The sequence below is a fragment of the Leuciscus leuciscus genome, assembly GCF_965113295.1.
Source record: "Leuciscus leuciscus genome assembly, chromosome: 22".
Lineage (NCBI taxonomy): Eukaryota > Metazoa > Chordata > Actinopteri > Cypriniformes > Leuciscidae > Leuciscus > Leuciscus leuciscus.
The window spans coordinates 27,713,897-27,732,228 of record NC_138746.1 but is presented as its reverse complement, the minus strand read 5'-3'; positions in this window follow the sequence as shown (position 1 = coordinate 27,732,228).

Genomic DNA, 18,332 nt, shown 5'->3' with positions numbered 1-18,332 from the left:
AAATATCCTAGCAACACCATAGCAACCGCCCAGCAACCACCCAGAATACCTTAGCAACCGCCTAGCAACACCATAGCAACCACCCAGAACAGCCTAGCAACCGCCTAGAAACACCCTAGCAACCACCCAAAAGACCCTAGCAACCACCCAAAATACCCTAGCAACCGCTTTACAACCACCCAGAATACCTTAGCAACCGCCTAGCAACACCATAGCAACCGCCCAGAATACCCTAGCAACCGCCTAGCAACACCCTAGCAACCACCCAAAATACCTTAGCAACCGCCTAGCAACACCCTAGCAACCACCCAAAATACCTAAGCAACTGCCTAGCAACAACATAGCAACCACCCAGAACATCCTAGCAACCACCCAGAATACCCTAGCAACCGCTTAGCAACACCATAGAAACCACCCAGAATACCCTAGCAACCGCCTAGCAACACCATAACGACCACCCATAACATCCTAGCAACTGCCTAGCAAAAAACATTCTGGTCCAAACTTTCTCAAGCCAACTTAAAGTTTGTCTCGACGAACATTTGCATCTAGTTATTATTACTATTATTATCTTAATAATTCTATTATTATTTCTGGTCAAAGGTTTCTCAAAAGTTTTTAAACTATGTTAAATTATAGACTCCATCTGATGATAAATATGTCTAACCAAGTCAAAAATGTGACTGGTCACATCTAAATTTTTAAATTGGCCCAAGTGCAATTCTTGTTGCAATAGTCTGTTAACATTGGCTCAATGAGAAATAATACGTCAGACTAATTGAATGTGACCAGTCACTAGAAATTTTTGACTTGGGGATGTAATTTTTTTTTTACAGTGTAACATAAGAAAGAGTCCACTAGTAATATAGAAAGGTCAAGTTTCGAGTACTCCTTGGCCAGAAAAAATGTCAGTATGTCAAAAATGGACTTTTGTCAGGATGAAATAACATCTTTAAGGACTCTTTGGCCAGAAATATGTTCAGTAGGTCAAAACCGTACCTATGCATTGTTATAACATTATGTGCTTTGCACAAACGATCTAACGTTGAGCATCATTAAAAAAACATAGGCTATGCACTTCTTGCAATGCATTGCACAAACGATCTAACGTTGTGCAATGAAGAATAACATACAGGTTATGCACTTTTTACATTGCATTAAATTGCACACCAGAACTAACTCATTCCCATGTTGATTAAAGACATAACGTGTGTTGTTGCATTGCATTGCATTGTATTGATTTGCACTGTGTTGCATTGCATTGCACTAACGATGTGACGTTGTGCACTGAATAACAATATGCACTTTTCGCATTGCATTACATTGCAATGCATTGCTTTGCACTGCATTGCATTTCATTGCACTAACGATCTAACGTTGTGCACTGAAGAACAACATATAGGTTATGTACTTTTTGTATTGCATTGCACACCAGAACTAACTCATTCCCATGTTGATTAAAGACATAGAGAGATTTCTATTTAATGAACATGGCAATGAGTTAGTTCTGGTGTACAATGCAATGCAATGCGAAATTCTTCAGTGCACAAAGATCGTTAGTGCAGTGCAATGCCATGCAATGCAATGCAATGCAATGCAATGCAATGCAATGCAATGAGAAAAGTACATGTGTTATTTTTCAGTTCACAACGTTAGACCGTTAGTGCAATGCAATGCAATGCAATGCAATGCAACAACACACGTTATGTCTTTAATCAACATGGGAATGAGTTAGTTCTGGTGTGCAATGCAATGCAGGAAGTGCATAGCCTGGTATTCTTCAATGCACAACGTTAGATCGTTAGTTCAATGCAATGCAATGCAATGCAACAACACACGTTATTTCTTGAACATTGGAACTATTTAGTTATGGTGTGCAATGCACATAATGTTATTACAATGGTGCAGGAAGTGCATAGCCTGGTATTCTTCAATGCACAACGCTAGATCGTTAGTGCAATGCAACACAATGCAACCACACACATATCATCTATTTAAAGAACATTGCATTGATTTTGTACTGGTGTGCAATGCAATGCGAAAAAAGCATAACCAATATGTTTTATTCTTCAGTGCACAACGTTAGATCGTTTGTTCAATGTAATGCAACAACACACGTTATCTAATGAACACGGGAATGAGTTAGTTCTGGTGTGCAATGCAATGTGAAAAGTGCATATGTTATTCTTCAGTGCACTTTTTGCATTGCATTGCACACCAGATCAAAATTCCCATGTTCATTAAAGAGATAACGTGTGTTGTTGCATTGCACTGCACTGCATTGGATTGCATTGCATTGCATTGCATTGCATTGCATTGGATTGGATTGCATTGCATTGCATTGCATTGGATTGCATTGCATTGCATTGCATTGCATTGCATTGCATTGCATTGCATTGCATTGCATTGCATTGCTTTTGCACTGCATTGCATTTCATTGCACTAACGATCTAACGTTGTGCACTGAAGAATAACATATAGGTTATGCACTTTTTGCATTGCATTGCACACCAGATCAAAATTCCCATGTTCATTAAAGAGATAACGTGTGTTAGATCATTAACGTTAGATCGTTAATGCAATGCAATGCAATGCAGTGCAAAAGCAATGTAATGCAATGCAATTGCAATGCAATGCAATGCAATGCAATGCAATGCAATGCAATGCAATGCAATGCAATGCAATGCAATGCAATGCAATGCAATTCAATTCAATGCAATCCAATGCAATGCAATGCAATGCAATGCAATCCAATGCAATGCAAAAAGTGCATGACCTATGCAGTGCAATGCAACAACACACGTTATCTCTTTAATGAACATGGGAATTTTGATCTGGTGTGCAATGCAATGCAAAAAGTGCATAACCTATATGTTATTCTTCAGTGCACAACGTTAGATCGTTAGTGCAATGAAATGCAATGCAGTGCAAAAGCAATGCAATGCAATGCAATGCAATGCAATGCAATGCAATCCAATGCAATGCAATGCTATGCAATCCAATGCAATGCAATGCAATGCAATGCAATGCAATCCAATGCAGTGCAGTGCAATGCAACAACACACGTTATCTCTTTAATGAACATGGGAATTTTGATCTGGTGTGCAATGCAATGCAAAAAGTGCATAACCTGTATGTTATTCTTCAGTGCAATGCAACAACACACATTATGTCTTTAATCAACATGGGAATGAGTTTGTTCCGGTGTGCAATGCAATGCAATGTAAGAAGTGCATAACCTATATGTTATTCTTCAGTAAACAACGTCAGATCGTTAGTGCAATGCAATGCAACAACACACATTATGTCTTTAATCAACATTGGAATGATTTAGTTCTGGTGTGCAATTTAATGCATTGTAAAAAGTGCATAACATATGTTATTCTTCAGTGCACAACGTTAGATCGTTAGTGCAATGCAATGCAACAGCACACTTTATCTCTTCTTTGAACATGGGAATGAGTTAGTTCTGGTGTGCAATTTAATGCAATGTAAAAAGTGCATAACCTGTATGTTATGCTTCAAGTGCACAACGTTAGATCGTTAGTGCAATGCAATGCAAGAAGTGCATAGGCATAGCCTATGTTTCTTTAATTATGCTCAACGATGGATCGTTTTGTGCAAAGCACATAATGTTATTACAATGGTACGCTTTTGACGTACTGAACATATTTCTGGCCAAAGAGTCCTTAAAGATGTTATTCCATCCTGACAAAAGTCCATTTTTGACATACTGAATTTTTTTCTGGCCAAGGAGTACTCGAAACTTGACCTTTTTATATATAATAGTGGACTCCTTCTTGTGTTACACTAAAAGAAATTCAATTAGTCTGACGTATTTCTCATTGAGCCAATGTTAACAGACTATTGCAACAAGAATCGCACTTGGGCCATTTAAAAAATTTAGATGTGACCCGTCACTAGAAAATTTTGACTTGGAGAGGTTAGACATATTTATCATCAGATGGAGTCTATAATTTTACATAGTTTAAAAACTTTTTAGGGAACCTTTGACCAGAAATAATAATATAATTATTAAGATAATAATAGTAATAATAATTAGATGCGAAAGTTCGTCGAGACAAACTTTAAGTTGGCTTGAGAAAGTTTGGACCAGAATGTTTTTTGCTAGGCAGTTGCTAGGATGTTATGGGTGGTCGTTATGGTGTTGCTAGGCGGTTGCTAGGGTATTCTGGGTGGTTTCTAGGCGGTTGCCTGGGTGTTCTGGGTGGTTGCTATGTTGTTGCTAGGCAGTTGCTAAGGCATTTTGGGCGGTCGCTAGGGTGTTGCTAGGGTGTTCTGGGTTGTTGCTATGGTGTTGCTAGGCGGTTGCTAAGGTACTCTGGGTGGTTGCAAGGCGGTTGCTAGGGTCTTTTGGGTGGTTGCTAGGGTCTTTTGGGTGGTTGCTAGGTGGTTGCTAGGCTGTTCTGGGTGGTTGCTAAGGTGTTGCTAGGTGGTTGCTAAGGTATTCTGGGTGGTTGCTAGGCGGTTGCTATGGTGTTCTGGGTGGTTGCTAGGATATTTTCAGTGGTTGCTATTGTCTTTTGGGTTGTTGAGGCGGTTGCTAGTGTGATCTGGGTGGTTGCTAAGATATTATGGGTGGTTAGCAGGGTCTTTTGGGTGGTTGCTAGGTGGTTGCTAGGGTGTTCTTGGTGGTTGCTAGGCGGTTGCAATGGTGTTCTGGGTGGTTGCTAGGATATTTTCAGTGGTTGCTAGGGTGTTTATAGGCGGTTGATAGGCTGTTCTGGGTGGTTGCTATGGTGTTGCTAGGCGGTTGCTAATGTATTCTTGGTGGTTGCTAGGCGGTTGCAATGGTGTTCTGGGTGGTTGGTAGGATATTTTCAGTGGTTGCTAGGGTGTATATAGGCGGTTGCTAGGCTGTTCTGGGTGGTTGCTATGGTGTTGCTAGGCGGTTGCTAATATATTCTTGGTGGTTGCTAAGCGGTTGCAGTGGAGTTCTGGGTGGTTGCTAGGATATTTTCAGTGGTTGCTATGGTCTTTTGGGTGGTTGAGGCGGTTGCTAGGGTATTTTGGGTGGTTGCTAGGGTGTTCTGGGTGGTTGCTAGGATGTTATGGGTGGTTACTAGGGTGTTCTGGATGGTTGCTATGGTGTTGCTAGGCGGTTGCTAAGATATTTTGGGTGGTTGCTAGGGTGTTGCTAGGCGGTTGCTAGGGTGTTCTGGGTGGTTGCTATGGTGTTTCTAGGTGGTTGCTAAGGTATTTTGGGTGGTTGCTAGGCGGTTGCTATGGTGTTCTGGGTGGTTGCTAGGATATTTTCAGTGGTTGCTATGGTCTTTTGGGTGGTTGAGGCGGTTGCTAGGTTGCGGTTGAGGTGGTTGCTAGGATATTATGGGTGGTTAGCAGGGTCTTTTGGGTGGTTGCTAGGTGGTTGCTAGGGTGTTCTTGGTGGTTGCTAGGCGGTTGCTAGGGTCTTTTGGGTGGTTGCTAGGGTCTTTTGGGTGGTTGCTAGGTGGTTGCTAGGCTGTTCTAGGTGGTTGCTATGGTGTTGCTAGGTGGTTGCTAAGGTATTCTGGGTGGTTGCTAGGCGGTTGCTATGGTGTTCTGGGTGGTTGCTAGGATATTTTCAGTGGTTGCTATTGTCTTTTGGGTTGTTGAGGCGGTTGCTAGTGTGATCTGGGTGGTTGCTAAGATATTATGGGTGGTTAGCAGGGTCTTTTGGGTGGTTGCTAGGTGGTTGCTAGGGTGTTCTTGGTGGTTGCTAGGCGGTTGCAATGGTGTTCCGGGTGGTTGCTAGGATATTTTCAGTGGTTGCTAGGGTGTTTATAGGCGGTTGTTAGGCTGTTCTGGGTGGTTGCTATGGTGTTGCTAGGTGGTTGCTAATGTATTCTTGGTGGTTGCTAGGCGGTTGCAATGGTGTTCTGGGTGGTTGGTAGGATATTTTCAGTGGTTGCTAGGGTGTATTTAGGCGGTTGCTAGGCTGTTCTGGGTGGTTGCTATGGTGTTGCTAGGCGGTTGCTAATGTATTCTTGGTGGTTGCTAGGCGGTTGCAATGGAGTTCTGGGTGGTTGCTAGGATATTTTCAGTGGTTGCTATGGTCTTTTGGGTGGTTGAGGCGGTTGCTAGGGTATTTTGGGTGGTTGCTAGGGTGTTCTGGGTGGTTGCTAGGATGTTATGGGTGGTTACTAGGGTGTTCTGGATGGTTGCTAGGCGGTTGCTAGGATATTTTTGGTTGTTGCTAGGCGGTTGCTAGGGTCTTTTGGGTGGTTGCTAGGGTGTTCTGGGTGGTTGCTATGGTGTTATGGATGGTTACTAGGGTGTTCTGGGTGGTTGCTATGGTGTTGCTAGGCGGTTGCTAAGATATTTTGGGTGGTTGCTAGGCGGTTGCTAGGGTGTTTTGGGTGGTTGCTTGGCGGTTGCTAGGGTGTTCTGGGTGGTTGTTATGGTGTTGCTAGGCGGTTGCTTAGGTATTTTGGGTGGTTGCTAGGTGGTTGCTAGGGTGTTCTGGGTGGTTGTTATGGTATTTTGGGTGTTTGCTATGCGGTTGCTAAGGTATTCAGGGCGGTTGATATGGTGTTACTAGGTGGTTTGTAGTTTTCACAGATGGTTACTATGGAGTTTTTATAGAGTTCTGAGCATGATTTAACACTTAACTAATCACTATTACAGTTTTTCTCAGTCGCTTTGGTGCATTTCTCACATCACTATTTACATTTGCACAACAGTTAATGCAGTTCTCAAAACAATTAGTACAAACTGCAAAACATAGTTGATAACCTGCAAAAGCGTGTCACTTGCTCAAAATGGATAGCTCATTCCTCAAAAGCAAGTATTCATGTCAATGAAAGTGTCAGTGTCATCAAGATGAAAAGTCCTGACACCATTGTTTATGAACAAGATAGTCAAATGGCTTTGTCATGTTTTCATTATGACAGTTTACTCTGTAAATGTTTTCCAATGCAAAAAAGTCAGATCTTGGTGACACTACCTGAAAATGCTCAAGACAGCACTATATACTATTTGCACAGCCATTTGAAAAATACAGTAAAGTTACACATTACTGTATTTAGTGAGGTAACTGAGTACAAGACACTGAATATGTATGTTTCACATTTTTACTGCATATGCTCTTTGCAATTCTAATTTGTTCATAGCATTGTGCAAAAGAAAAAATACACCCTTATTTACAACAAACATAAACTCCCTTTGGGTAGAGCTGAGCACAACTGTAAACAATACTGCAGCACATATTGGAACTGAACATACAACATACATAGTACTGTAATCATTCATGCACATCCAGACGTTCCTCTCTGTCTATGCTGAAAGCTGAAATTCACCTGAGAGAAATTTTTCAATTTAGGAGACATTTTCAGAAAAGAAAAAAAAAGATTTAATTTTTTTTTTTTTTTTTTTGACAGATTTTGACAACTAGTTCAACATTTTTGTATGTAATGACTCAAGCAATGAAATGAGGACTATTAGTTTTATATGGAATGACTATTCAGCATTCACAAGTATAGTTAATTTTGACTGACATGACATAAGCAAATGATAATGTTATAAAACAGCAGAGAGTTGTATGAAAGCAATTGATACATGTCCAAAAGCATCTGCAATTTGTTGGAAGGAATGAGAAACTGCTACTATGATGAGCACAAATGACTAAATGTTGTGGAGGTTGAACTAACTGTTGTGCAAATGTAAATAGTGATGTGAGAAATGCACCAAAGCGACTGAGAAAAACTGTAGCATGTAGCTATGCACTGCTAGCATGTGTAGCATGCTGTTTGCTAGCATGAGTCAAAAGAGCCAAACCTCATCTCTATAAGATGTTCGGATACAGAGATATAGGTCTTGCAAAACGGTTTGGTTGCTATGGCGCTGCTTTGGAGCTGGGAGCTTTAAACTTAAGAAATTTAAAGTGGTTTGAAGTTTAAAGTAGTTTAAAGTCGTTTGAAGTTTATGATTAGATAGATAGATAGATAGATAGATAGATAGATAGATAGATAGATAGATAGATAGATAGATAGATAGATAGATAGATAGATAGATAGATAGATAGATGATAGATAGATAGATAGATAGATAGATAGATAGATAGATAGATAGATAGATAGATGATAGATAGATAGATAGATAGATAGATAGATAGATAGATAGATAGATAGATAGATAGATAGATAGATAGATAGATATAGATAGATGATAGATAGATAGATAGATAGATAGATAGATAGATAGATGATAGATAGATAGATAGATAGATGATAGATAGATAGATAGATAGATAGATAGATAGATAGATAGATAGATAGATAGATATATAGATAGATAGATAGATAGATGATAGATAGATAGATAGATGATAGATTTAGATAGATTTACATAGAATGCTAGACAGACAGACACACACACACACACACACACTAACTCGCTCACACACTCAGAGTTTATGAGTTTAGAGTTTATAAGTGTAACAATTGATGAGTTTATAAGTGTACGAGTTTTTGAGTTTAGAGTTTATAAGTTTAAATGAGTTTACAGTTTATAAGTTTAAATGAGTTTAAGAGTTCAGAGTTTATACATTTATGAGTTTAAGAGTTCATAAGTCTATGAATTCATGAGTTTATAAGTTAATTAGTTTATGAGTGTATGAGTTTAGAGTTTATAAGTTTAAATGAAGTAAATTTAGTAGTTTGAAGTTTAAATTAGTTTAAAGTTTAAATTTAGTTTGAAGTTTAAAGTTTAATTTAGTTTGAAGTTTAATTTAGTTTGAAGTTTAATTTATTTTGATGTAGATAGATGAGTTTATTAGTTTAAATGAGTCTCAATGGCTCATATAGTATAGAACGGCAGTTTGGTTTAGTCTTCAAGGTGTTTAGATTTGAATTTTTGTCGGTTGGTCAGTTTGAAAATGAAAACATTCCACAATGTTAAGTCAATGGGAGTTTTTCCGAGTTTTGATCGTCATTTTTAGTAAAACCGTAAGTCCGATCAGTTAGAAAAGATATAGCATACAGAGTCAGAATAGTCTGAAGGTCTTAGCCGAGTTTGGAGTATGTAGAGTTAAAGCTCAAAATTTTTGTCTCAGAAGAAGAAGAATAAATAGATGGGAAAGTTCGTCGAGACAAACTTTAAGTTGGCTTGAGAAAGTTTGGAGCAGAAAGTTTTTTGCTAGGCGGTTGCTAGGATGTTATGGGTGGTTGCTATGGTGTTCTGGGTGGTTGCTAGGTGGTTGCTAGGGTGTCCTGGGTGGTTGCTAGGGTCTTTTGGGTGGTTGCTAGGTTGTTCTAGGTGGTTGCTATGTGGTTGCTAGGGTATTATGGGTGGTTGCTAGGCGGTTGCTAGGGTGTTCTGGGTGGTTGCTAGGCTGTTTTGGGTGGTTGCTAGGATATTCTGGGTGGTTGCTAGGCGGTTGCTAGGATATTTCTGGTGGTTGCTAGGGTCTTTTGGGTGGTTGCTAGGCGGTTGCTAGGATATTTTGGGTGGTTGCTAGGCGGTTGCTGGGGTGTTCTGGGTGGTTACTATGGTGTTGCTAGGCGGTTGCTAAGGTAATTTGGGTGGTTGCCAGGGTGTTGCTAGGTGGTAGCTAAGGTATTTGGGGTGGTTGCTATGGTGTTGCTAGGCTGTTTTGGGTGGTTGCTAAGGTCTTTTGGTTGGTTGCTAAGCGGTTGCTAGGGTATTTTGGGTGGTTGCTAGGCGGTTGCTAGGGCATTTTGGGTGGTTGCTAGGGTCTTTTGGGTGGTTGCAAGGCTGTTGCTAGGGTATTTTGGGTGGTTGCTAGGCGGTTGCTAGAGTGTTCTGGGTGGTTACTATGGTGTTGCTAGGTGGTTGCTAAGGTAATTTGGGTGGTTGCTAGGCTGTTGCTAGGCGGTTGCTAAGGTATTTTGGGTGGTTACTATGGTGTTGCTAGGCGGTTGCTAAGGTAATTTGGGTGGTTGCTAGGGTGTTGCTAGGCGGTTGCTAAGGTATTTTGGGTGGTTGCTAGGCGGTTGCTATGGTCTTCTGGGTGGTTGAGGCGGTTGCTAGGGTATTTTGGGTGGTTGTTAGGGCATTTTAGGTGGTTGCTAGGGTGTTCTGGGTGGTTGCTAGGGTATTCTGGGTGGTTGTTAGGCAGTTGCTACAGTGTTCTGAGTGGTTGCTATGGTGTTGCTAGGGTGTTCTAAGGTATTATAGGTGGTTGCTAGGGTGTTATGGGTGGTTGTTAGGCAGTTGCTAGGGTGTTCTGAGTGGTTGATATGGTGTTGCTAGGGTGTTCTAAGTTATTCTGGGTGGTTGCTAGGGTGTTCTGGGTGGTTGCTATGGTGTCCTGGGTGGTTGCTAGGTGGTTGCAAAGGTATTTTGGGTGGTTGCTAGGGTGTTCTGTGTGGTTGCTAGGCGGTTGCTAGGGTGTTCTCAGTGGTTGCTATTGTGTTCTAGGCGGTTACACACACACACACACACACACACACACACATTAACTCATATACATATACACACACACACACACACACACACACACTAACTCGATAACACTTACAGAGTTTATTTGCGTTACAGTTTATAAGTTAAAATGAAGTAAATTTAGTAGTTTAAATTATCTTAAAGTAGTTTGAAGTTTAAAATAGTTTGAAGTAGATAGATAGATATATCAACCACCCAAAAGACCATAGCAACCACTGAAAATATCCTAGCAACCACCCAGAACAACATAGCAACCGCCTAGCAACCACCCAGAATACCCTAGCAACCACCTAGCAACACCCTAGCAACCACCCAAAATATCTTAGCAACCGCCTAGCAACCACCCAGAATACCTTAGCAACCGCCTAGCAACCGCCTAGAAACCACCCAAAAGACCCCAGCAACCACTCAAAATACCCTAGCAACCACCCAGAATACCTTAGCAACGCCTAGCAACACCTAAGCAACCACCCAGAATACCCTAGCAACACCATAGCAACACCCTAGCAACCACCCAAAATACCTCAGCAACCACCTAGCAACACCCTAGCAACCGCCTAGCAACCACCCAAAACACCCTAGTAACCATCCATAACACCATAGCCAACCACCCAGAACACCCTAGCAACCGCCTAGCAACCACCCAGAACACCCTAGCAACCGCCTAGCAACACCATAGCAACCACCCAGAACACCCTAGCAACCATCTAGCAACACCCTAGCAACCACCCAAAACACCCTATTAACCATCCATAACACCATAGCCAACCACCCAGAAGACCCTAGCAACCGCCTTGCAACCACCCAGAACACCCTAGTAATCAACCATAACATCCTAGCAACCACCCAGAACACCCTAACAACCACCCAAAATACCCTAGCAACCGCCTAGCAACCACCCAAAAGTCCATAGCAACAACCTAGCAACACCATAGCAACCACCCAGAACAGCCTAGCAACCGCCTAGCAACCACCCAAAATATCTTAGCAACCGCCTAGCAACACCATAGCAACACCCTAGCAACCACCCAAAATACCTCAGCAACCGCTAGCAAAACCCTAGCAACCGCCCAAAATATCTTAGCAACCACCTAGCAACACCCTAGCAACCGCCTAGCAACCACCCAAAACCCCCTAGTAACCATGCATAACACCATAGCCAACCACCCAGAACACCCTAGCAACCGCCTAGCAACCACCAAGAACACCCTAGCAACCGCCTAGTAACACCATAGCAACCCCCCAGAAGACCCTAGCAACCGCCTAGCAACCACCCAGAACACCCTAGTAATCAACCATAACATCCTAGCAACCATCCAGAACATCCTAACAACCACCCAAAATACCCTAGCAACCGCCTAGCAACCACCCAAAAGACCATAGCAACCACTGAAAATATCCTAGCAACACCATAGCAACCGCCCAGCAACCACCCAGAATACCTTAGCAACCGCCTAGCAACACCATAGCAACCACCCAGAACAGCCTAGCAACCGCCTAGAAACACCCTAGCAACCACCCAAAAGACCCTAGCAACCACCCAAAATACCCTAGCAACCGCTTTACAACCACCCAGAATACCTTAGCAACCGCCTAGCAACACCATAGCAACCGCCCAGAATACCCTAGCAACCGCCTAGCAACACCCTAGCAACCACCCAAAATACCTTAGCAACCGCCTAGCAACACCCTAGCAACCACCCAAAATACCTAAGCAACTGCCTAGCAACAACATAGCAACCACCCAGAACATCCTAGCAACCACCCAGAATACCCTAGCAACCGCTTAGCAACACCATAGAAACCACCCAGAATACCCTAGCAACCGCCTAGCAACACCATAACGACCACCCATAACATCCTAGCAACTGCCTAGCAAAAAACATTCTGGTCCAAACTTTCTCAAGCCAACTTAAAGTTTGTCTCGACGAACATTTGCATCTAGTTATTATTACTATTATTATCTTAATAATTCTATTATTATTTCTGGTCAAAGGTTTCTCAAAAGTTTTTAAACTATGTTAAATTATAGACTCCATCTGATGATAAATATGTCTAACCAAGTCAAAAATGTGACTGGTCACATCTAAATTTTTAAATTGGCCCAAGTGCAATTCTTGTTGCAATAGTCTGTTAACATTGGCTCAATGAGAAATAATACGTCAGACTAATTGAATGTGACCAGTCACTAGAAATTTTTGACTTGGGGATGTAATTTTTTTTTTACAGTGTAACATAAGAAAGAGTCCACTAGTAATATAGAAAGGTCAAGTTTCGAGTACTCCTTGGCCAGAAAAAATGTCAGTATGTCAAAAATGGACTTTTGTCAGGATGAAATAACATCTTTAAGGACTCTTTGGCCAGAAATATGTTCAGTAGGTCAAAACCGTACCTATGCATTGTTATAACATTATGTGCTTTGCACAAACGATCTAACGTTGAGCATCATTAAAAAAACATAGGCTATGCACTTCTTGCAATGCATTGCACAAACGATCTAACGTTGTGCAATGAAGAATAACATACAGGTTATGCACTTTTTACATTGCATTAAATTGCACACCAGAACTAACTCATTCCCATGTTGATTAAAGACATAACGTGTGTTGTTGCATTGCATTGCATTGTATTGATTTGCACTGTGTTGCATTGCATTGCACTAACGATGTGACGTTGTGCACTGAATAACAATATGCACTTTTCGCATTGCATTACATTGCAATGCATTGCTTTGCACTGCATTGCATTTCATTGCACTAACGATCTAACGTTGTGCACTGAAGAACAACATATAGGTTATGTACTTTTTGTATTGCATTGCACACCAGAACTAACTCATTCCCATGTTGATTAAAGACATAGAGAGATTTCTATTTAATGAACATGGCAATGAGTTAGTTCTGGTGTACAATGCAATGCAATGCGAAATTCTTCAGTGCACAAAGATCGTTAGTGCAGTGCAATGCCATGCAATGCAATGCAATGCAATGCAATGCAATGCAATGCAATGCAATGCAATGAGAAAAGTACATGTGTTATTTTTCAGTTCACAACGTTAGACCGTTAGTGCAATGCAATGCAATGCAATGCAATGCAACAACACACGTTATGTCTTTAATCAACATGGGAATGAGTTAGTTCTGGTGTGCAATGCAATGCAGGAAGTGCATAGCCTGGTATTCTTCAATGCACAACGTTAGATCGTTAGTTCAATGCAATGCAATGCAATGCAACAACACACGTTATTTCTTGAACATTGGAACTATTTAGTTATGGTGTGCAATGCACATAATGTTATTACAATGGTGCAGGAAGTGCATAGCCTGGTATTCTTCAATGCACAACGCTAGATCGTTAGTGCAATGCAACACAATGCAACCACACACATATCATCTATTTAAAGAACATTGCATTGATTTTGTACTGGTGTGCAATGCAATGCGAAAAAAGCATAACCAATATGTTTTATTCTTCAGTGCACAACGTTAGATCGTTTGTTCAATGTAATGCAACAACACACGTTATCTAATGAACACGGGAATGAGTTAGTTCTGGTGTGCAATGCAATGTGAAAAGTGCATATGTTATTCTTCAGTGCACTTTTTGCATTGCATTGCACACCAGATCAAAATTCCCATGTTCATTAAAGAGATAACGTGTGTTGTTGCATTGCACTGCACTGCATTGGATTGCATTGCATTGCATTGCATTGCATTGCATTGGATTGCATTGCATTGCATTGCATTGCATTGCATTGGATTGCATTGCATTGCATTGCATTGCATTGCATTGCATTGCATTGCATTGCATTGCATTGCATTGCATTGCATTGCTTTTGCACTGCATTGCATTTCATTGCACTAACGATCTAACGTTGTGCACTGAAGAATAACATATAGGTTATGCACTTTTTGCATTGCATTGCACACCAGATCAAAATTCCCATGTTCATTAAAGAGATAACGTGTGTTAGATCATTAACGTTAGATCGTTAATGCAATGCAATGCAATGCAGTGCAAAAGCAATGTAATGCAATGCAATTGCAATGCAATGCAATGCAATGCAATGCAATGCAATGCAATGCAATGCAATGCAATGCAATTCAATTCAATGCAATCCAATGCAATGCAATGCAATGCAATGCAATCCAATGCAATGCAAAAAGTGCATGACCTATGCAGTGCAATGCAACAACACACGTTATCTCTTTAATGAACATGGGAATTTTGATCTGGTGTGCAATGCAATGCAAAAAGTGCATAACCTATATGTTATTCTTCAGTGCACAACGTTAGATCGTTAGTGCAATGAAATGCAATGCAGTGCAAAAGCAATGCAATGCAATGCAATGCAATGCAATGCAATGCAATCCAATGCAATGCAATGCTATGCAATCCAATGCAATGCAATGCAATGCAATGCAATGCAATCCAATGCAGTGCAGTGCAATGCAACAACACACGTTATCTCTTTAATGAACATGGGAATTTTGATCTGGTGTGCAATGCAATGCAAAAAGTGCATAACCTGTATGTTATTCTTCAGTGCAATGCAACAACACACATTATGTCTTTAATCAACATGGGAATGAGTTTGTTCCGGTGTGCAATGCAATGCAATGTAAGAAGTGCATAACCTATATGTTATTCTTCAGTAAACAACGTCAGATCGTTAGTGCAATGCAATGCAACAACACACATTATGTCTTTAATCAACATTGGAATGATTTAGTTCTGGTGTGCAATTTAATGCATTGAAAAAAGTGCATAACATATGTTATTCTTCAGTGCACAACGTTAGATCGTTAGTGCAATGCAATGCAACAGCACACTTTATCTCTTCTTTGAACATGGGAATGAGTTAGTTCTGGTGTGCAATTTAATGCAATGTAAAAAGTGCATAACCTGTATGTTATGCTTCAAGTGCACAACGTTAGATCGTTAGTGCAATGCAATGCAAGAAGTGCATAGGCATAGCCTATGTTTCTTTAATTATGCTCAACGATGGATCGTTTTGTGCAAAGCACATAATGTTATTACAATGGTACGCTTTTGACGTACTGAACATATTTCTGGCCAAAGAGTCCTTAAAGATGTTATTCCATCCTGACAAAAGTCCATTTTTGACATACTGAATTTTTTTCTGGCCAAGGAGTACTCGAAACTTGACCTTTTTATATATAATAGTGGACTCCTTCTTGTGTTACACTAAAAGAAATTCAATTAGTCTGACGTATTTCTCATTGAGCCAATGTTAACAGACTATTGCAACAAGAATCGCACTTGGGCCATTTAAAAAATTTAGATGTGACCCGTCACTAGAAAATTTTGACTTGGAGAGGTTAGACATATTTATCATCAGATGGAGTCTATAATTTTACATAGTTTAAAAACTTTTTAGGGAACCTTTGACCAGAAATAATAATATAATTATTAAGATAATAATAGTAATAATAATTAGATGCGAAAGTTCGTCGAGACAAACTTTAAGTTGGCTTGAGAAAGTTTGGACCAGAATGTTTTTTGCTAGGCAGTTGCTAGGATGTTATGGGTGGTCGTTATGGTGTTGCTAGGCGGTTGCTAGGGTATTCTGGGTGGTTTCTAGGCGGTTGCCTGGGTGTTCTGGGTGGTTGCTATGTTGTTGCTAGGCAGTTGCTAAGGCATTTTGGGCGGTCGCTAGGGTGTTGCTAGGGTGTTCTGGGTTGTTGCTATGGTGTTGCTAGGCGGTTGCTAAGGTACTCTGGGTGGTTGCAAGGCGGTTGCTAGGGTCTTTTGGGTGGTTGCTAGGGTCTTTTGGGTGGTTGCTAGGTGGTTGCTAGGCTGTTCTGGGTGGTTGCTAAGGTGTTGCTAGGTGGTTGCTAAGGTATTCTGGGTGGTTGCTAGGCGGTTGCTATGGTGTTCTGGGTGGTTGCTAGGATATTTTCAGTGGTTGCTATTGTCTTTTGGGTTGTTGAGGCGGTTGCTAGTGTGATCTGGGTGGTTGCTAAGATATTATGGGTGGTTAGCAGGGTCTTTTGGGTGGTTGCTAGGTGGTTGCTAGGGTGTTCTTGGTGGTTGCTAGGCGGTTGCAATGGTGTTCTGGGTGGTTGCTAGGATATTTTCAGTGGTTGCTAGGGTGTTTATAGGCGGTTGATAGGCTGTTCTGGGTGGTTGCTATGGTGTTGCTAGGCGGTTGCTAATGTATTCTTGGTGGTTGCTAGGCGGTTGCAATGGTGTTCTGGGTGGTTGGTAGGATATTTTCAGTGGTTGCTAGGGTGTATATAGGCGGTTGCTAGGCTGTTCTGGGTGGTTGCTATGGTGTTGCTAGGCGGTTGCTAATATATTCTTGGTGGTTGCTAAGCGGTTGCAGTGGAGTTCTGGGTGGTTGCTAGGATATTTTCAGTGGTTGCTATGGTCTTTTGGGTGGTTGAGGCGGTTGCTAGGGTATTTTGGGTGGTTGCTAGGGTGTTCTGGGTGGTTGCTAGGATGTTATGGGTGGTTACTAGGGTGTTCTGGATGGTTGCTATGGTGTTGCTAGGCGGTTGCTAAGATATTTTGGGTGGTTGCTAGGGTGTTGCTAGGCGGTTGCTAGGCTATTCTGGGTGGTTGCTATGGTGTTTCTAGGTGGTTGCTAAGGTATTTTGGGTGGTTGCTAGGCGGTTGCTATGGTGTTCTGGGTGGTTGCTAGGATATTTTCAGTGGTTGCTATGGTCTTTTGGGTGGTTGAGGCGGTTGCTAGTGTGTTCTGGGTGGTTGCTAGGATATTATGGGTGGTTAGCAGGGTCTTTTGGGTGGTTGCTAGGTGGTTGCTAGGGTGTTCTTGGTGGTTGCTAGGCGGTTGCTAGGGTCTTTTGGGTGGTTGCTAGGGTCTTTTGGGTGGTTGCTAGGTGGTTGCTAGGCTGTTCTAGGTGGTTGCTATGGTGTTGCTAGGTGGTTGCTAAGGTATTTTGGGTGGTTGCTAGGCGGTTGCTATGGTGTTCTGGGTCGTTGCTAGGATATTTTCCGTGGTTGCTATTGTCTTTTGGGTTGTTGAGGCGGTTGCTAGTGTGATCTGGGTGGTTGCTAGGATATTATGGGTGGTTAGCAGGGTCTTTTGGGTGGTTGCTAGGTGGTTGCTAGGGTGTTCTTGGTGGTTGCTAGGCGGTTGCAATGGTGTTCCGGGTGGTTGCTAGGATATTTTCAGTGGTTGCTAGGGTGTTTATAGGCGGTTGCTAGGCTGTTCTGGGTGGTTGCTATGGTGTTGCTAGGCGGTTGCTAATGTATTCTTGGTGGTTGCTAGGCGGTTGCAATGGAGTTCTGGGTGGTTGCTAGGATATTTTCAGTGGTTGCTATGGTCTTTTGGGTGGTTGAGGCGGTTGCTAGGGTATTTTGGGTGGTTGCTAGGGTGTTCTGGGTGGTTGCTAGGATGTTATGGGTGGTTACTAGGGTGTTCTGGATGGTTGCTAGGCGGTTGCTAGGATATTTTTGGTTGTTGCTAGGCGGTTGCTAGGGTCTTTTGGGTGGTTGCTAGGGTGTTCTGGGTGGTTGCTATGGTGTTATGGATGGTTACTAGGGTGTTCTGGGTGGTTGCTATGGTGTTGCTAGGCGGTTGCTAAGATATTTTGGGTGGTTGCTAGGGTGTTCTGGGTGGTTGCTAGGTGGGTGCTAGGGTGTTCTTGGTGGTTGCTAGGCGGTTGCAATGGTGTTCTGGGTGGTTGCTAGGATATTTTCAGTGATTGCTAGGGTGTTTATAGGCGGTTGCTAGGCTGTTCTGGGTGGTTGCTATGGTGTTGCTAGGCGGTTGCTAATGTATTCTTGGTGGTTGCCAGGCGGTTGCAATGGTGTTCTGGGTGGTTGGTAGGATATTTTCAGTGGTTGCTAGGGTGTTTATAGGCGGTTGCTAGGCTGTTCTGGGTGGTTGCTATGGTGTTGCTAGGCGGTTCCTAATGTATTCTTGGTGGTTGCTAGGC